Source organism: Pogona vitticeps, chromosome 3, assembly GCF_051106095.1.
Source record: "Pogona vitticeps strain Pit_001003342236 chromosome 3, PviZW2.1, whole genome shotgun sequence".
NCBI lineage: Eukaryota > Metazoa > Chordata > Lepidosauria > Squamata > Agamidae > Pogona > Pogona vitticeps.
In genome coordinates this window covers 29,460,133-29,481,676 of record NC_135785.1, presented here as the reverse complement: position 1 = coordinate 29,481,676, position 21,544 = coordinate 29,460,133, and positions in this window count along the sequence as shown.

Below are 21,544 nucleotides of genomic sequence, written 5' to 3'. Positions count from 1 at the left end.
TATTTTCCTATTTCAGATCTCTTTAAATAAATTTTCAATGGCATATAACAAAAACAAGATGTATTTATCACTACAGGAGGGAGAACAAAGTCAACCCAACATTAAAAGCTCAGAAGCAAACAGTTTTGACAATTGATTCCAGTCACTACTTCAAAACAGCCTATATCTTCAAACCCTGGGTCTCCTGATATAATAGCTGTGCGTCCTTAATATTCACTTCCTAAAAAAAGATGTGGGTGCTAACAATGGTTTTGGAATCAAAGTTCTAACTTTATAATAAGCACAGGTTCTCTAGCACAACAGGAAAACTGTTCTGCAGATGTTGCTGAATTACACTTTCTATCTCGCCTGACCATTGGTTATTCTGGCTGAGGCAAACAGGAGTGTACGTATGTCTAGCAGCAGCTGAAAGTAAAAGGTTCATCATCCATACTCAGCTGTAGCACTGAGCATTATCAATAATTCCATATGTGTCATGCTCTCTGAGGAAGTCTGAAAGCTGAAAGAAGGAATTCTGACACTTGTTCCATTTTCATGAGCCCTCAAGTTACAGATTTCCAACAGAAAAACTGCCATCCAAATCAAAATACGGACTGTTCAATGCTGGTCAGAATATTTTCTGTGACCTGATTTGGATAATGCCTTGGTCCAGTGCTTTTTTTTATTTTTGATAATTCCCCTCAACATGTACTTTTGCTTGCAGTCTCACAGCTACCCATGCATACCACAGCTTGGTTCATCTCCATGAAAGAAATGGGAGAATTCGCAAACATTTCTACCCAACATGACTTCGTATGATTTTGATAATGTCAACATTGTTGGCCTCACAGAAATCTGCATATTTCTTAGGCTGGCTTTTGCATTTCCCCCCAAAATCAACAGTAGCATCTTGTTCTCTTGTTACTAAATTAATAAAAGTAGTAGCATTGGATGGGTTTTGTGTGTGTCTGTGATCAATCAGTCTGTTCTTTTGTGTTTGCTGGGCTTCACAAAAGAGAAAATAGCTATTGTTTTCCATAGATGTATTTCACACATTGAAATACATTGATAAATACTCACTTGGTGTTTCTGCCAATCAATTGAGTGGAAGATTCTACCATGATTTCACTGCATCAGCATGTTTTGCCTTTGTGCAAGTGGCGATGGAGGAAATCAGCCCTTCTCTTTTGCAGTGGCAATTCTTGTAGGAGCATTAATGCAGTCACATGACATTCCATTCAATAGACTATATCTTGTGGAGGCTGGAAATTCCTCACTGAGCCTGTCTCAGCCAAAATGTCATCAATAGATTGTCCATGTCCCAATTCACAGATTGCTGGGTTTTGTAAACTTAAAGACAGAGTAGCCTGCTTCATTGTACCAGGAGTGATATTATAACCTTTCTCCTGACCCCAGTCCCACAAATTGCAAAAGGAACAACTTCAGTAGCAGTAGTGGTATGGTGGAAGAGAATGCCAGAAAACCATTTCACACTACACAGTGCTTAAAGATCACAGAACAGGGTGACTTTGAGATGAAAGAGAAATGATGTAATTTCAATAGAGAGGATTGTTTCTTCAAAGGCAAAAGTGCCAAGGATGGACAAGAGTGACATTGTCCATCCTTGCTTAAAGACATATCACAGTATATCATGCCTTTGCATGCCACTGCATGTTTCAGTGATGAATATCACAGAATGCAGGTGACTTTGTATCTCACTGGGAATTTGCTCTGCTCTCTTCTCTGGATTGATGCAACTGACTGAATCCAATATGACCACTTCTAGAAATCCCCCTCCCTCCAAAATAAGGGACAGCATCCTCCTTCTTGGTTCCAAGGAGCTGCCAGTGGTTGGTCTTCAGAGCATGGAAGAGCCACCACTACCTAACCAGTCTCCATGACTTGAGAGAAGCCTTCATCAAGGGGAAGCCTGGGAGTTCCTTCCCCTTCCTGTTTATTTACAAAATACAGGCAAGATATGAGGGGTACAGATGTTCCTCCTTGGCCAGCTTCTGTGAGGATGCACACACCAACACAGTAACAATGTATTATCCAGCAAAAACAAAACAAAGAAATAAAGAAGACAAAAGCATTGTGGCATCTCAAAGACTAACTCCTATATTTTAATGTAAGCTTTTGTGGACAAGTCCACTTCTTGAAGCGTAGAAGTTGGACTACATGACAAATATTTATATATTTAAACATGGGATCATTGCTGGAAGAGACTGTGTTTAACAAAAAGACTGTTGCTTTCTGGGCACAAACTATTGATAGTGTGGCATTCACACTTGGCAATGATCTTTAAGACCCCTGTTAATATACAGTTCCTCTCTCAGGAAGCATTATTCTGTAAACAATGACAAATTAAATTATATTTTGATTTGCCTGGTATGCTAGCGCAGACTAACATGGCTACCTCTTCTTAAAAAACAATGTGATGTTATATCCTTTTTAAAAAACAACCCAAAACAGCATCTGCTTTAATTCAACAGTGTAGTTGCATACTGGTGGTTTTTATTGTCCATTCTTTACCCCACTGTTTATCATATCTTTTGTTGGACCCATTCTTAAGGAGTTACTTAAATTCTCAAGGAAAGACTTAATATGGGAGCAAATTGCTTAAAAGGTGGTTGTCTAGTTGATCAAGAAGGATCTGTCTTTTTCTTTTATTTTCTTTTTCCATCCCTGAAACTGAGCAAACTTTCATTTGGAGAAAAAGTATGGGGGGGCGAGCCCTCTATTCCCAGTGTGGAGAAGCAGGTGTGTATCTCTGTGTTAAACAGCAATAGAAGCAGTTTTTGGAAAGCCAGAGGAAGAGACAGAATTTGACAGAAAAATGAGAGAGAGAGAGTCGGGTGCCAGCTGTGAATAGTAGAAGTATCCTGGGCATGCAGAGATTTCTCTCTGAGCATCTGATGTGAGATGGCAGCTCGGACTGCTGTGCTCTTTACCCCCCTCCCATCCAGTTGTAGATCATCAACATATACGCCAAAAATTATGAGAATGCCATAAGACTGTGGTGATCTTTCCCTCAATAGGAAGCCAAATTTTGACAAGAACTGCCTGCTGTGTTTCACCACTTGGGAAAACGAGGAGCAATTCAAAGTTCTGGAAATTCAAAGCTTTCAGTCAAACTTCTCCTTTCAGAAGAAACAAAAAGTCTTTAGCTTGGTATAAGATGTTAGTAAACTTGTGACAGAAAATATTTGTATTATGGTTATGGATTTTAGATGTTCTTCATCTAAACCTCATTTTTTAAAATTTGAAAACAGTGCTTCACTAGGGCTCGCAGGGTAAAAGTGATAGGGTTTTTTCATTAGCAAGGACAGTGGTGGTACATGACTACGGTGAAATTTAATATAATAAATTCAGACTATTCTAAGGCCTGTTGGAAATGTGATGAAGAAACAGACATGTATTATCATATGTAGCGGGAGTGTAAATTGATTCAGAAATTTTAGAAATTGATTTTTAAGGAAATATGTGATATACATTTGGAAAAGGTATTGAATTTAACTCAAAAATTGCTTTGCTGTCAATTTTTGATAAGATAGAATTTGATTATTACACAAAAGAACTGATTTCTAATTTATGACAAGTGCGAGATTGTTAATAGCTAGAGACTGGAAAGACAAACATGATATTAAATTAGAAGATTGGTATAGTGAAGCATGAAAACTGACTACTGAACTAAAGATGAAAAGAGGGGGAAAATGTATGAATATTGTTTATGCTATTTGGGGTAGATTTATTGAATTTGTATTAGTGAAAGGAAAGGGGAAAGCCTCTAAGCAACAATCAATACAAATTTGATTTGAGGTTCATAACAAAAGAGGTTCATAACAAAATAATTACTCCAGAGGGTCCCATGGGTATGGGATGCACTGGGTTTTAGATTGTTAGTCAGTAGTTTGTATAGTTTTGTATTAATGTATTTGTTTTGGAAAATAATAAAAAATTTAAAAAGCAAGGACAGTGACATCATCTGCTTCACTGTTTCACAGCTTTCATCATCTCAAGCTTCACTGTTCCCTCTAAACTTAGCTGCAGTTCTCCCAGTAGCCTCAGCAGCACTATACTGGTGCAAGCAATCTCTCTTGTAATTCAAGGTTCTTAGTGATTCACAAAAGACACATTCATTTTACCAAAAACCTATTCTCCAGAGAGGTGAAAACTGGCATTTCTTGTTTGTTTATATGTATCAACTCAGGTGGCTGCATTTGTGGAATGGAGAGACTAAATTGTCTCAGCATGGCCATGGAAACTGTCATGATGGTCACCTTCACTTCAAAATTTCCCATTGCACCTGTTTGAATAACCTTCTCCAGATCATCATAGTACTGTAGACATAAAGGTATATTTTCATATGGAATGGATCTACACTACACAGTTGCAGGAGTTTGACACCACTGTAACTGTCATGGCGCCCTCCTGCAGACTGCTGAGATTTGTGGTTTGATGCAATATTTAAATTCTGTGCTGGAAAGCCAAAGTGCACTGCCCTGAATTACAACTGAGAAACCTATATATCTCACCAAACCAATAATCTCAGGAGCAATGCCATTCAAAGAGATATCATACCACTATAACTGCGTAGTGTAGATATACAGTGATGCCTCGCAAGACAATGTTAATTCATTCTGGAAAATCGCTGTCTTGTGAAAACATCGTCTTGCGAAATGTGGTTCCCCATTGGAATGCATTGAAATCTATTTAATGTGTTCCAATGGGGAAAAAAATCATTGTCTTGCAAAAATCGCCCATAGGAAAACCGTTTTGCAAAGCACGGACTCAGCTGTCAAAATCGCTGTCTTGCAAAAAACCGTCCCTAAAAAAAACTGTTTTGTGAAGCATGGACCCAGCTGTCAAAATCATCATCTTGCGAAGCATGGACCGAAACATCGTCTAGCGAAAATTGCCCATAGGGAAAACCATTTTGCGAAGCACTATAGCGATCGCAAAAACCCATAGTCTTGCGAATTAACCGTTTTGCGAGGCAATCATCTAGCGAGGCACCACTGTATTCTGGAGCTTCACATAACTACCAAGGTCTACAAAGTTCTGTGTTTCTAAATTTTAATGTAGGAAGAACTTGAAGTAATATTACTGATATTTGCTGCTAACATCTCTTTTTAACATTTTCTATTCTCTGAAATTTTTCCTTAAGTTTTATTTCTGCCCTCCGTGGACGAAAAAGAGGCTACACTGGCATACTTGCTTACACGATGCAATTCACAAGCTCCAGCTCTGAAATCTGAGACTTGTATCTTTGTCAGTCTAAACCATACCATTGACCTTTAATGCTTATGGGAGACGAAAAAGGAAGTTGTCCATCAGCTGTCTGTATTCTAAAGGCTCCGTTCATGATTGAGAAAGAAATTGTTCATTTTCTTTTTGGCATAAATAAAAATAGCATCCAACGTTAAGAACATATTTCCTGTTCACTGTGGGAAATGTAATTATAGGTGACACGTTAACCTTGGTTTATTTCCATTTACTTCACTGAGTACAGTTGCGATTTTTTGAACTTGGAAATTAAAAGTTGTTAGCAAACCCCCCACCACCTTTCTTCCTTTGAAGAAAAAGAAAAGTACAGAACGTTAATATCCTTCTGACTGAAAAAAATATACCTCCCAACACCCTTCATTTAAAGAAAATCAGCACCAGAGACGTTGCTTATTGTATAAGCCCCTGTGTACTTCTTCAGTTGTCAGGTGCTTTGAGGTCACCTATCCTGAGGCTAGTGTACTATCATATTTATTGCTAGTGCCAGGAGCAAATCACAGCTTTGAAGAATGATAAAAGGAAAAAGAAAAGCGAGACAGGAAAGAACAAGAGAAGACAAATGGATCAGGAAGTTGGGAACAAGTGGCAGCATTTGTAACGAGACTGCTGAGTTTAAGACGACTATCCTAAACACCTCGCCTCTTCGTTCTGAACCTGTCACAGTTGCAAACATAAAATTTCCAGGCAAAAGTCCTGTTAATCCTATTGCGTAGAGCAAAAAAAGAATCCTGTGAATCAAGACACACATTCAAAGGTTAGCATCATGAAGGAGATGAGGATGAAGAGTCAGCACTTTAAATCCACTTTTAGTAAGAAATCAGCCACATCAGCCAAGTGTTGGTGGTGCAATACAGAAAACAGCTTTTTGCAGCATGTTATGTGGCTGTGACCAGTGGTGACTCCTTTCTCACTAGATGTAACATAGTGTTAGGAAAAAAAACCTCGTATTTGTAGATGCATATGTAATTGATATTTGTGACATAGACGTTCACTGATGTTCAGTGTGATTGGATCCTATACTAAAAGATGCTTATCTTCAGATAAGTGCTCACTTTCCATCATTCAGAGATCAGAAGATATTATTGCTTTAGCTAAACGTAATTTCTCTTCCATTGAGAAGAGCATCACAATAGTGGTGTGCATCCATTTCCTTCTTCACCATGCCCGCATAAATATCTGTCTGCTTTTGAAGAAACAGACTACAGTTCATAAAGATTATGCTGAACAAATCTTACCAGGCTTTAAGGTGCCATAAGACTTTGTGTTACTTTTGCAACAATGGACACAGCTACTCCTTTCGAAAAGTATGTTCTGTTGACTGTGCTGAAGCTTCAAGAAAAATTTTTCTCCTTTTTCCCCCCCTTTGGTCAACTGACTCCTATTCATGATCATACTCGGTAGATTTTCCTCTGCCCTCTTTTCTTTCTCTCTCTCTCTCTTTTTTTTTAATCTCCCCACCTTCCCTTCTCAAAGGGAAAAGATACTAGCTAGTTACACAGTATGTGTAAGGTATGGAGCACTTGATGAGACAAGTGGTCCTTGTCTTGCTCTCAGTTGGATGTAAGAAGCCTGAAAATCCCTTCTCAATGTGTCTTGTCAAAACAGCCTATATCAATGTTCAGTTCTTCAAAATCCCTCCAGTTTGTGAATGTGGCATATTGTGTTTTTTATCCATGATTCAAAACACCAGGAAAAGTCAAAAATCGTAACTACAGAAGAACTCTGGAACGTTAGCATTGACAATGAGGAAATTGAAATACAGTGGTGCCCCGCATAGCGAGGTTAATCCGTTCCGGATTAACCCTCGCTATGCGGAATCGTCGCTAAACGGGTAGGGAAAAGGTATTGAAACGCATTAAACTTAGTTTAATGCGTTCCAATACCTTGCTTACTTACCCGTTCAGCGAGGATTCCCCTTGCCGGCAGCCATTTTCGCGCCCTCGCTAAGCGAGGGCAGGGCGTGAAAACGGCTGCCGGCAGCCATTTCCGGGCTTCCGGCGGCCATTTTGGAGCCGCCGAACAGCTGTTCGGCGGCTCCAAAATGGCCGCCGCAATACCCGATCTTCGCAATGCGGGTTTTCCCCATTGCGAAGATCGGGTATGTTTCCGTATAGCGATCCCGAAAAAGGGATCGCTATACGGAAACATCGCTATACGGTGCACTCGCTAAGCGAGGCACCACTGTAGAGATTTTGTATACCTTGGTTCAATCATAAATCCAAATGGAGGCTGCAGCGAATAAAGCAGAAAAGCAAAGCAAAAAAAGCAAAGTGTGCTGCTTATATACCGCCCCATAGTGCTTCAAGCACTCTCTGGGCGGTTTACAAGTTAATTATGCAGGCTACACATTGCCCCCCCCCAGCAAGCTGGGTACTCATTTTACCGACCTCGGAAGGATAGAAGGCTGAGTCAACCTTGAGCTGGCTACCTGGGATTGAACCCCAGGTTGTGAGCACAGTTTTGGCTGCAGTACAGCGGTTTAACCACTGCACCACGAGGCTACAGAAGACGACTAAGACTAGGAAGGGCAGCAATGAAGAAATTAGAAAAGATCATGAAATGTAAGGATGTGTCACTGGAGACCAAGACCAAGATCAACCACACACTTATATTCTCAGTCACTATGTATAGGTGTAAAATCTGGACATTAAAAAAGCAGAGGGAGGGAATGATCTGTTTGAAATATGATGCTGGTGGAGATCTTTGTGCATACTCTGGACTACGAAAGATGAACAAGTGAATCCTAGATCAAATCAAGCCTGAACCATCTATTGAGGTGAAAATTTTGAAACTGAGGTTGTCTTACTTTGGGCACATGGTGAGAAGGCAGGATTCTCTGGAAAAGACAATGTTAGGAAAAGTTGAAGACAGTAGGAAAAGAGGAAGACCAAGTGAAGGAAGCCACAGGCTTGAGTTTACAAGAGTTGGACAGGGCATTTTGGAGACCACTCACTGATAGATTTGAGAAGTGATAACAACATCTCCTAATGGGGGGGGGGGGAACAGCTTCACTTTTTAAAATATTATAACTCAAAAACCCTTTGCCCAAACTTCCCCAAATTTCATACAGAGCAGGAACAGACTGTTTGCTCCAATTTTTCCAAATTCAGTTCTCATCCAAAGCCCAGTTTCAAAGTTATATGGGTGAGGGATCTCCCAATTTTTAGAATTGGCCTGTAGAATGGTGATTTGGTCTACCACACAACAACATAAGTACGCTATTGTGCAGCTATAAAGAAAGGCCAATTTCACAAGTATTTTTGCACAACTACACTTAACACCATAAAATGCAGAGATTGGAACAGGCAAAGCTGTAACTTTTAGCCTCAGATAAACCGAATGCCATTACCGAGAAGCAAAAGGAAAAAGGAAAAGAATATCTCAATATTTGCAAAAGCAAATTGAAGAGTATTGTCAGCCGAAGTTCAAAAGGCAGATGGCATTCATTGTCATAATTCAGTCTGCAGTGTTGAATGGATAAACCACCAATTTAAAGAGAAAAGTGTTTCCACAGAGATAGAATCTGCTTTCCTGAAGTAATTGACTGGGACGTCTGTTTGAAGAAGTACGTTCAAGACTTGTTGTGTCTGGAAGGGCTGACATCTAGGAATTAAGCTATTAGTTACTTCCTTCTCCTTCTCCTCAAGAAACACAGTGATGGCAAAGTGTCAGGAACACTTTACTGGCATTACTGTCTAGAGGAAACATTTGAAAAGAAAAAGAAAAAAACCCAATAACCATCCAGCTGTTATATATTCAATGTTTTTCTATGATTAATGTAAGAAAAAGATGTAACTCCCTTTTGCAATTTTAATGAAACGCTGTTTGGTAGCAACAGCTTGCCGCGGTTTCACAGCTGTTTACATACTCATTACCCAGAGGTAGCTGTAGACTTCAGAAATTAAGCTCCCTTTCACCTTCACTTATACCTTTGTAATCCCAACAAACTCATTAGGCTTCCCTGCCTTTCCCACACAGCTGTAACTGGGAATTGGAGGATAACCTCCATCCAGTTCCCTCTACGCATCACAAAGCCACTCTGACTGAGTCAGGCATCAGCTTCATGCCATCTTTGATTTCTCTGAATTGTTTGTTCAGCCTGTCCCCACCCCCAAATTCAAGGTGTTTCTAATAACATGCAAAGACCTGCACTGGGTTGAATTGAAGCAGAGACGGGGAGGTTCCTTTTTCCTGGGCCGTAAGTTCCACAATACCCAGTCCAGAAAAAGAAGTTTTCCAATCTCTGGAACAAAGACCTACGTACCTAGTCTAGCAGTCTGTTCCCACAGTAGCCATCCAGATAACTGTGAAAAGCCCACAAGTAAGACAGGAGCATACCAACATCTTACTGCTGTTCTTTCCAATAACTAGCATTTTCAAGTGTGCTGCTTTATATCTGAAGGAAACATGTTCCCCTCCATGCTTGGTTAATGCACCTTGGAATTCATTTCTTCTACATTTTTTGCAGTAAGTCCCACAAGCAGGAAGCCTCTTAATATGATATAAGACTAATATGTTATTAATAAAAAAGTAATATTTAATTAAAGCATTTACACTAGAATCCCATATTAAATCTTTTTCACAGTACTTTAATGCCTTTTGCTTTTAAGGTGAATGGAAAATTTTCTAATTGAAAACCATAATAGTCTCTATCAAATATTGTTTACATCTAGTGGCTGATGTCCTATTTGTACTGTAAGCCCAATTGTAACTTTCTGTCTTTTCCTTCTTGGTAGTTCTTGCTCGCATGTTCCCATCCCAACTTGGTGCATGTGTAAACCCTCCTTGAGCATTGTAGCAGGGGTGATTTACCTCCAGGTAAACAACTTCACTTTATCATCAGGGAAACACACAGAAAAACTGTGTGCTTTGTTTACCTGGCGCTAAACAAGGGGATGCAGGGAGACACTGAAACCTATTTATAGTGTGAATTGCACTATAATCTTCTGAAACCTTCCATGGGAATGGGATATCTTTTAGGGTGAGATCAGGAGAGTCCTGGCAGTAACAAAATCAACCTTGGTGCTGGATGCTCTCCAAACCATAGTTTTCATACCCTCCTATTACTCTTAATCCCTCCTATTACTCTTAATCTATATAAAACAGTTCTTTAAGATCAAACCTGTGTGCTGAATATCTTTCTGTTGTAATAATGTGTGCCAAATATTATATAGACACATATCTGTGTGCTCTTTTATAAATGTGTGTGGAATATTACACCGATAACTGCCACAATTACAGCAGTGGGTTTGATTCAGTTGCAGTGGAAGTATTAAACTGGTGTTTGGGAGCAGTAATAGACTGGATGAGAACTAGTTGAAACTCACTCAGTCCAGAGAAGCTGGAGATGCTGTTCATCTGCTCAAGAAACTGCTGTTCAGTCTGTTCAAAAGATGATCACAATCTTCCTTGATGATGTAGTCTGAAAAGACATATAGATTCCCTTTGTCACTTGAGGCTTCAAGTAGCTTCTGTGACATGAAATGACTGTTACCTGGTGAGGCTGATACACCAACCATGTCTCTTCCTGGATAAATGAAACCTGGGGCTGAACAGCAACCATTCAGGACCTACAGCCAGTCCATAATACTGTAGGGAAATGGCTAAAAGGAACAGAGCAACAAGATCACATTTGATGGTTGTTGTGGGTTTTTCGGGCTCTTTGACTGTGTTCTGAAGCTTGTTCTTCCTAACATTTCGCCAGTCTCTGTGGCCGGCATCTTCAGAGGACAGCACTCTGAAGACAGCCCTCTGTTGGCCACAGAGACTGGTGAAACATTAGGAAGAACAACCTTCAGAAGATGGCCAAAGAGCCCGAAAAACCCACAACAACCATTAGATCCCATTAGATCCCGGCCGAATACAAGATCACATTTCCCTTATATTGTAACATTTTCAGAGATTCCCAAACTGTTTCTGAATTCAATTCAGGTTGTTGATTTTGATCTTTAGAGCAGGGATGGGCACCTTTGGCCCAGAACATTGAAGGCTGTACAAAGCTGCAAAAATACCCAAGGAATGTGAAAAGTCAGAAGTGGCTGGATTTTCAGTATTCATTTAAAACAAAAACTGGGGTGAGGAGATTGAGGGGTTAAGTGCAAGGGGAATTTTGTGATCTGTTTAAAAGATGGAATGGATGATTGGATGGAATCAATTACTTAATATGTCAGATCGGCTTTGATGTGGATCCCTCCACTGAACAGGGAATCGAACTCAATTATTCTGTAATTCTATGAACTGCCACTCCTGAAGGCCTTGGCTGTCAGGACCGGCAAGTCATCTCCCTTTTTTTCTAGAAAAATTGACAATCCAACGACAACTAGGGGGCACATAAAAAGCTTAGAAGCCATATTTCATCTGCTTTGGAACTGTATACATATGGAGACTCAGGCAGTTGTCAAACCATCTTATCTGAAGCCGGTGTGCCCCTTAACTGAGAACTAGGAACTTCCTACAGGTGCCTTTGCCTTCTAGACAGAACCTAAAGAGTTCAGAGAGAATTCCAGAGATGACCCCATTCAACAGAAGCTTGCCTAACACCTACATTGACAGCATTTCAACATCAGGCAAATACAGTTTCTTTTCTTGGACTTTGAATCCATCAGTTCAGGCCTTACCTTCTGCAGCCTCAGAAAACAAGCTTGCTATATCTTCCATGTGGCAGCCCTTCAGATATTTGAGAATGGTTATTACATTACCTCTCACAGTCTTCTCTTCTGCAGGAACATAGCCAGTTGCCTCAACCACTCCATCTTTGAATTCTCTTCTGGACACATTTCTTTGTTTGATATCTTCTTAAACCATGAAGCCCAGAAATTGGCACAGTATTATGGGTGAGTTCTAGCTGTCTGAACCTTCTGCCTATAAATATTGGCTACTTGTTTGTAGTGGTTTCTTTAATTACTTACCTCCACTTCCATTTCCTGCATGTGCCTCTTGTAAATCGTATCTCTTCTGAAAGCTTTTGAAAGCCACCTCAGCTTTTTTAGAGCCCTCCCGTTTTAATTTCATACATATTACATGATTCCACCCTCCTTGGCGTTCATTGTAATTATTCATGCCTGTTCATTCTGGCCTCCTAGCCTTCTCTACTGCCACAGAAGGCTGGCAGAAGCTGGGTGAAAAGCAATGGGACATGGTTCACCCCGTCACATGGATTCAAACTGCAGTGCTGATCTTCTGATGGACAAGCCCAGTGGCTTAGTGATTTAACCCACAGTGCCACAATCTATGTTGCTGCTATATGCAACTTGTGCAGGCGTTTCCCCCCACCCCACCTCACCGGGCATCAATTCCAGCCTCCTTGGGCCATGTTGGCCCCAAATCCTGCATCCCTCTCCAGCTGCCTTGGGCTTGCCTGCTGCTGATTCTGTGCCAAGAATCGGGCCACGGGCCTTCTAAATCTTGACTGCTGGGTGAAGATGCCTCATCGGGTCAAGTTTTTTCCAGTCTGCCTGCCTGCTTATACAAAGGGCTACATTAATGCTCCAAAGTCCACTCGGGCTTCATTCCTAATTCCTGGCTGTTCATTCCAGCTTCCTATTGCCTCAGTTGGCAGAACCTGGAACAAACTACGGAGCTCAGCTCACCCCATTGCATGGATTTGATCTTCTGCTCAAGAAGCCCAGCAGCTCCGTGGATTAACTACTGTTATGTTGGTAGCACCACCCTATTCATCTGTTGTTGCTGTTGTTGTGCAAGCTCAGTTGCCTCCTGGGGGCAAACTTAACTATGCAGGCAAATATGATGTTCCCAAAGAAGGCAAGAGTCTGCTTTCAAGCCTGTCTGGGCATCCAAGCACCAACCAGGCCTGTCTTAAGCCCTCCCCACCAAGCCTGTCTGGGTGTCCCCTGTGCCAAAGAGGTCCTGTCTCAGGCCCACTCAAAACTGGCAGACTGTTCATTCCAGCTTTCTAGCTATTCTACAGCCTCCGTAGGTAGGCAGAATTGGAACAAACTACGGGAGCTCAGCTCACCAGTGGCCCTGTGGATTAACTGCTGTTACGTTAGTAACACCTTGGACCCTATTCATCTTGCTGCAGTTGTGCAACCTCAGTTGCCTCCTGGGGGCCAACTGAACTACATTTACGCTGAAGAAGACAAGAGTCTTCTTTACTTTTGCTTCCTTCCTTTTGCCTCTGCCTATTCCTTTTCCTCTGCCCCCCCAAACCTGTCCGGGCATCCCCGTGCCAAGAGGGCCAGGCTGTGCCCCATCCAATGCCTGTCCGGCCGTCCCATGCCAACATGGTGCTCCAAAGTCCACTCGGGCTACTGCCTGAATAGGTTGGCAGACCTTCTGATCAACAAGCCTAGTGGCTCAGGAGCAGTTTAACTCAGTAGGTAGGCAGAAGCAGGAACAAGGAAGAGAGCTCAGGTCACCCCATTGCATGGATTTGAACTGCTGATCTTCTGCTCGAGAAGCCCAGCAGCCAACCTGAGTAATTGTCATTAATAGCACCTTGCAGTCGGACCCTATTCTCGTGCTGTTGCTGCTGCTTTCACAACCTCAGTTGCCTCCTGGGGACAAACTTAAGTAACTTTGCAGGCAAATATGATGTTGCAGAAGAAGAAGACCACAGTCTCCTGCGGCTGCTTTTTGTGCCCCGATGGAGCCAAAAAGCCTGCTTTCCTGCTGCCTTTTCCCTCAGTGCCCCAATGGGGCCCCAAAGCTTGTTTTCCTGCTGCCGTATGCCTGAGTGCCGGATGGGGCAACACACTCACTCTACTTTGCTGCTGCCAACTTACCTCAGTGCTCCGATGGGGCCAAAAAGCCTGCTGTGATGCCAAATACCTCCTTGCCTCCAGTCCTCCTGAAGGCAAACTCCACTGGCAAATGTAATGTTGTGCTGAGCTGAAGACAAATTTGATGCTTTATGCATGTCTCTGCCAAAGGGACCTCTCATTCTGTTTGGGGCTAAATATAATTCCCTCAATGTCATGGGCTTCTGTGCCGTGTGGTAAACTCTCCCAGGGGACCCAGTTTGTGGATGAATAACTCAGATGTCCGAAATCCAATCTTAACCAAAGTTGGCAGGCATGTTGGGGAAAGATGTAGGAAGCTCTGTTGTGATTCTGCAGTCTCTAGGTACCTGGGGGGAGCTTTCCTGGGGGTTCCTCTTTGTGACTGTATAACTTGGGGATCTGTGATCCAATGTCCACCAAACTTTCAGGAGTTGTATAAAAGCATCTGGGGAAGCTTTCCTGAAAATGTGGTGTACCTAGGTCATCCAGGGCAAGTATTATAGCTGTTTAAAGTGCAGATGAATCAACAGATCGATTCATCGAAGAATATTCGCATATTTGTATTATTTGTGACGAAAAACAGATCAAAATGAATCACCTTTTTTATTCGTCCCCATCTCTAGTCAAGAGTCACAAATAGCCTGGTCAAAAATAGCCTAATTGCCTTAGCATGTTAATCTGTTTTAATTTTACTTATAGTTCATATACATCCATAATTTTAAATTGTGGAATGCTCTGATGTGAATAAAGAAAGATCAAGAGTAAGGAATCTGTGGCTGTCTATATGTTGGACTACAGTTCCCATCATTTTCAATCACTGGTCATACCAGCTAAGAATCATGGGACTTGGAGTCCCTTAACATTTAGAGGGCCACAGGTTTTTTAACCTGTCACTGAAGCTGTGGAATAGAAATAGAACAAGTGGGTGAGTGAGTGAATGAATGAATGAATGCAATTAAAATTTTACCATCTCAATATGACATTATATAATACCTATAAGCTTCCAAAACCATGGTTCATGATTCTCCAGTCATCTGTATTCCAGTCTTCATATGAATAGCAAGGAAAATCATTTGGTTCTGATTTTAACACAAACGAAGCTTATTTCAGTTTCCCAGGTTACTGTGTGGATGAGAAATCAATTATCCCTCAGACCCTTAACGATTTCCACATTGTCTCTCAAGGGGGGAAAAGTGTGGGAATGGCTGTTCTAGAGAATACTTGGCTTCTGTTGCCAATATTTACTTATGCGTTAATGGTTTAGTCCATTCATAAAAATCTAATGCCATCTATTACTATAGCAAAAACTTCATTTTTATCACTAAATGTCTCATCATACATTCAGCATCAGATGTTGTTTCATTCCTAATGTTACACATATTCTTGGCTCCATGAAAATGTCCTTTCCATTTGTAGGTGGAAATGTAATTAAACAATGTCACGATATCTTCAAAGGTCTAAGCAAGCATCGTGAAGGACAGAATATATGTAGCAGAAAATGCGCACAGTCTTCTGCATTTCTAATGGTTGCTTAGAAGAAACGACATGTTTGTACAAAGAAAGACAGTGTTTTATGCTCAAAGTATGACAATAATTTTCTGTAAACACACACACAGAAACACAGATTCCAGTAAGAAAGGGCGTGATAAAGAGACTTACTAAAGCAGGAGCAGACAACATGTGATGCGGAAGTGGTGTGAGCCATAGTGGGTCCAGAGGGGTTTGTCAATTGACTCTTTAGATTTGCGTTTCCTTCTCCAAAAGGGATAAAAATAGTGCATATAATGCTACACTGATAAATTCAAAGCGTAGTACCAGTACAGTGGTGCCTCGTTTAACGAGTGCCCCGGTTAACGATGAATCCGCATAGTGATGGCAAAAAAGCAATCTCTTTTGCCATCGCTTTGCGATGTTGCCTATGGGGAAAAATCGCTTTGCGATGTTTTCCCCATAGGCCCCATTTTCCCCCAGCTGAGTGGCGGGAGCCTCCAAAGGACCACTCCCGCTGCTCAGCTGGGGGAAAATGCCGGTGGTAGCCTCGGAAGGACCCTTCCGAAGGGTCATTCCAAGGCCACCGCCGGGATTCCCCTTCGGATGCCTGAAAGGCATCCGGACCCCTGCTGCTGCCGCCGTTTGTATCCGCCCCGCCGCCGGCTACCCCCGCCATGGTCGGATTCTTAGGAGTCCGACCATGGATGGGGTAGCCGGCCGCGACGCGGATCCAAGCGGCGGCGGCGGCAGGGGTCCGGATGCCTATGAGGCATCCGGGGCTAGGATCCGCCCCCCAGCCGGTTCCCCTTCCATGGTCGGACTCTCAGGAGTCCGACCATGAATGGGGTAACCAGCCGGGAGGCGGATCCAAGCCCCTACCGCCACCGCCGCCGCTTGGAACCGCCCCCCGGGCGGTTCCCCTTGCATGGTCGGATCCGATCATGCAAGGGGAACCGGCCGGGGGCCGGATCCAAGCGGCGGCGGCGGCGGTAGGAGCTTGGATTTGCCCCCCAGCCAGTTTCCCTTGCATGGTCGGATCCGACCATGCAAGGGGAACCGGCCGGGGGCTGGATCCAAGCGGCGGCGGCAGCGGTAGGGGCTTGGATCCGGCCCCCAGCTGGTTCCCCTTGCATGGTCGGATCAGACCATGCAAGGGGAACCGGCCGGGGGCCAGATCCAAGCCCCTACCGCCGCCGCCGCCACTTCGATTCGCCCCCCGGCCAGTTCCCCTTGCATGGTCGGATCAGACCATGCAAGGGGAACCAGCCGGGGGCTGGATCCAAGCGGCGGCGGCAGCGGTAGGGGCTTGGATCCGCCCCCCGGCCGGTTACCCCATCCATGGCTGGACTCCTGAGAGTCCGACCATGGAAGGGAAAGCTGGCTGGGGGGCGGATCCCGGCCGCCCTCCTCCCAACCCTTCACCCCCTTCTCCGCCGCCGCCACTGGGCTTTGGAAGCGGCTTCCAAAACCCAGCGGCGGCGATGAGGGTGAGGGATGAGTCGGGCAGAGGCGAGAGGAGGGGGAAGGCTCCTCCGCCACTGCGCGGTCGCGCTGGCCAGCATTTTCGCGGCCAGCGCGTCCGAGAGGCCTCGGGGGAAGGCTTCTCCACCGCCTCTCGGACGCGCTGGCCAGGTGCGGGGCAGCTCCAAGCGGCGGCGGCGGGGGCAGGGGGGTTCCGAATGGCTTCCAGTGCTTCGCCTGGAAGCCATTCGGACACCCCCTACCCTGTCCCCGCCGCCGCTGAGAGCCTTCCGAGCTCTCAAAGGGCTTTCTCCAATGTGTGGGGGGGAAGCCCTTTGAGAGCTCGGAAGGCAAATGTCGGCGGTCGGCGGTGGCTTTGGGGTCCATCCAAAGCCACCGCCGACTGCCGACATTTTCCCCCAGCTGAGCGGCGGGGCTTTGAAGCTCCCCCCACTCAGCTGGGGGAAAATGCCAAAGGCCCCATTTTCGGTCAGCTGGTCGACAGTTCCAAAATGGCTGACCCGCTGTGCTGCCTCGCTTTAGAGGCACCGAAAATGGCCGCCCCTATGGAGGAACATCGCTGAACGGTGAGTTTATCCTCCATAGGAACACATTAAACAAAGTTTAATGTGTTCCTATGGCTTTTTCCGTTCCGTTCAGCGATGTTTTCGCATAGCGACGATTAATCCGGAACGGATTAAGGTCGCTATGCGAGGCACCACTGTATTTATAAACTGGCTAGAACCCTATGGGGTTTTCACTCAAAGCTAAGTGACCATCACAAAAGTGGCAGGTGCAAATTATTAACAAGGTGCCAGTTGCATTCCTGGTCATTAATTACCTGTGATTTGTCACTCCATTGTGCACAATTTCACTTCTCTGGAGCAAAGTCCCATAAGGATTCTGGCTATTGTTCATGAAACCTAGTATTCTCAATTGACTGACTAGTGAGTTGGAGTTGAAAGCCATGAATTTTATATAAAGATTGTGAATTTATTGCTTATCAACATGCAAGAAGCAGTAGAAGAAATAAGCTTGAACCCTACCCTACATCTTTAAATAGTATTCAGAGATGAAATTTAAAAAGTTAAAAAGGTAATGAGGCTATTGATTCAACATGAATATCAGTATAGGATAATACAATATTTGACAATAACAATAATTAAAATAAAACTGTTCCAATTGTATTCTTATTTCAATTTTCTTTCAAAAACAATAGTAATTTCAGAACAAAGAATTAAATCTTTTCCCAAAATGAAAGTACATCTTTTTCCATTTCTGTTTACCACCTCTATTTCTCCTAAGTCATTTCTCTTCCCCGCCCCCTCTTATTCCGGATTATTTATTATTATTTATTTTTATTTTTATTTACAATATTTTTTAGCCGCACCATTGCCAATGGCTTCTGGGCGGCGTACAACATTAAAACCTAAAAACATTAAAAACATTTTAAGAAACAGTATAAAATACCATATATTAAAATATTTCTTAAAACAATTAAAACATTAAAAGTAATTAATTAAAATGCTGGGTGAACAGAAAGGTCTTTGCCTGGCGCCGAAAGGCCAAGAGTGTCGGAGCCAGGCGGATCTCTCTAGGGAGGGTGTTCCAAAGTCGGGGGGCAACAACCGAGAAGGCCCTATTCCGACATGCCATCCCCTTCACCTCTTTCAGAGATGGCACCTTCAGAAGGGCCTCCTGGCCTGATCTTAGAGGACGGGCAGGCACATACGGAAGAAGGCGGTCCTTTAGGTAACCAGGTCCTAAGCCGTTTAGGGCTTTATATGTCAAAGTAAGCACTTTGAATTGGGCCCGAGCAGCAACCGGCAGCCAGTGTAAATTTTTCAGAACCGGCGTGATATGAGTCCGTGCGGCGGCACCACTTACCAGCCGCGCAGCCCGGTTCTGTGCCAGTTGCAGTCGTCGGACCGTCTTCAAAGGCTGCCCCACGTATAGCGCATTGCAGTAATCCAGTCTGGTTGTTACCAGTGCATGAGTGACTGCTGCCAGGCTCCGCTCATCCAGGTAAGGGCGAAGTTGATATATTCTCCGCAGCTGTAAGAAGGCACCCCTGGACACCGAGTCCACCTGGGCTTCCAAGGTCAGACTGGGGTCAAGGAGCACCCCCAAGCTGCGGACCCTATCCTTTAGGGGGAGTGTGATCCCGTCTAAGGTAGGGAGATGGCCCTTTAACCTATCTGGCGGGGCACCTACCAGCAGCACTTCAGACTTGTCTGGATTGAGCCTCAGTTTATTGACCCTCATCCAGACCATTATCGAGTCCAGGCACGAGTTCAGAACGGTGACTGCCACACCTGGATTGGTAGAAAATGAGAGGTAGAGCTGGGTGTCGTCAGCATATTGCTGACTCCTCAGCCCAAACCTCCTAACGACCTCCCCCAGCGGTTTCATGTAGATATTGAACAGCATGGGGGACAGTATAGAGCCCTGAGGAACCCCATGACGCAACTGCCATGGGTCAGAGCTACTGTCCCCCAGCACCACCTTCTGGACTCGATCAGCCAGGTAGGAACGGAACCACTGTAAAACAGTGCCTCCAATTCCCATCCCAGCCAGTCTGTCCAGAAGGACACCATGGTCGATGGTGTCGAAAGCCGCTGAGAGGTCCAGGAGAATCAACAGGGATGCATTACCCCTGTCTTTCTCCCGGCAAAGGTCGTCATACAGGGCGACCAAGGCAGTTTCCGTCCCATAACCCGGCCTGAAACCCGATTGAAATGGATCTAGATAATCCGTTTCATCCAGGAGAGCCTGGAGCTGCTCAGCCACCACACGTTCCAACACCTTGCCCAGAAAAGGGAGGTTTGCTATTGGACGATAGTTGTTCACTAAACCTGGATCCAGGTTAGGTTTTTTTAGGAGCGGGCGAATCACTGCCTCCTTTAATGGGGCAGGAACCACTCCCTCTCTTAACGAGGAGTTGATGACCTCCAGGATCCAGGTGCAAACTCCCCTGGCAGATTTCTTTATTAGCCATGGTGGGCAAGGGTCGAGTTGTGTAGTGGTGGCACGAACCGATCCAAGCACCCTGTCCACATCCTCAGGTCGCAACAACTGAAACTCATCCAATAAATTATGACATAAGTCCGGAGCACTGGACACAACCATGGGCTCTGCATCAACAGTGGAGTCCAAATCTTTGCGAATCTGAGCAATTTTTCCCTCAAAGTGCGTAACAAATTCGTTACAGCGAGCCACTGAGGAGTCCAGGACCTCCACCGAACCATTAGGTTGAAGAAGGTCCCGGACCACTCGAAATAGCTCTGCTGGACGACACACCGAGGAAGCGATACGGCTGGAGAAATACTGGCGTTTCGCCAGCCGTATTGCCACAGAGTAGGCCCGATAATGGGCTCTAAGCTGTGTTTGGTCATAGTCGCAGCGATATTTCCTCCATCTGCGCTCAAGCCGTCTCCCCAACCGTTTCATGGCCAAAAGCTCCTCTGTGTACCATGGAGCCTTATAGGCTCTGCGGGCAGGGAGAGGGCGCCTAGGTGCGATCATGTCAACCGCCCGGGCCATCTCCTTGTACCACAAGGCGACCTGGGCTTCGACAGGAGCGCCAACCATATCAGCTGGAAACTCCCCTAGAGCATTCAGGAATCCTTCAGGATCCATAAGTCTCCGGGGGCGGATCATTTTAATTGATCCCCCACCCCTGCAGAGGGTAGTAGTGGCTGAGAGTCTAAATTTTACCAGGAAATGGTCCGACCATGACAACGGAGTCAAAGATAAATCCACCACATCCGGACCACCATCCCCCTGTCCCGCAGAGAATACTAGGTCAAGTGTATGGCCTTTCTCATGAGTCGGGCCGATGACATGTTGAGACAGCCCCATGGTTGTCATGGCGGCCATGAAGTCCTGAGCTGCCCCTGATAAAGTGGCCTCAGCATGGAGATTGAGGTCCCCCAGTACCAAAAGTCTGGGGGTCCTCAACACCAGATCCGAGATCACCTCCGTCAGCTCAGGTAGGGAGACTGTTGGTAAGCAGCAGGGTGGGCGGTACACCAACAGAATCCCTAATCTGTCTCGCAAGCCCAACACACAATACAGGCCCTCTAGACCATTTCCCAAGGGGACAGGGAGCCTGGAAAAATGGAAGGAATCCTTGTAGACTATTGCCACACCTCCTCCCCGCCCCTCCGAACGACCCTGGTGTTGGACCAAGTACCCAGGGGGACATAACTGAGATAGAGGAACTCCTCCTTCTTCTCCCACCCAGGTCTCAGTAATGCATGCCAGGTCGGCCCCCTCATCCAAAATTAAGTCATGGATGAGGGCAGTCTTGTTTTTTGCCGACCTGGCATTTACCAACAATACCATGTGGCCCGGGGGGGGGCTGATATGGTCACCTGGTACCATTTGGCTAGGAGTAGAGCTAGAAAGGGGGATAGGTGTAAGGTATCTAACCTCCTTTCTCCTACTCGGGCATGCTCTACTCCCACCGCCGTATCTTCCCCTGCCGTATATTGTCTCTATTGGTTGCCCCAGAGACCCCTCAGACCCCCCTGTTTCCCAGCTTGTTCCCCAACCGGTTCCTTCAGGGAATCTGGCAGCCGGCG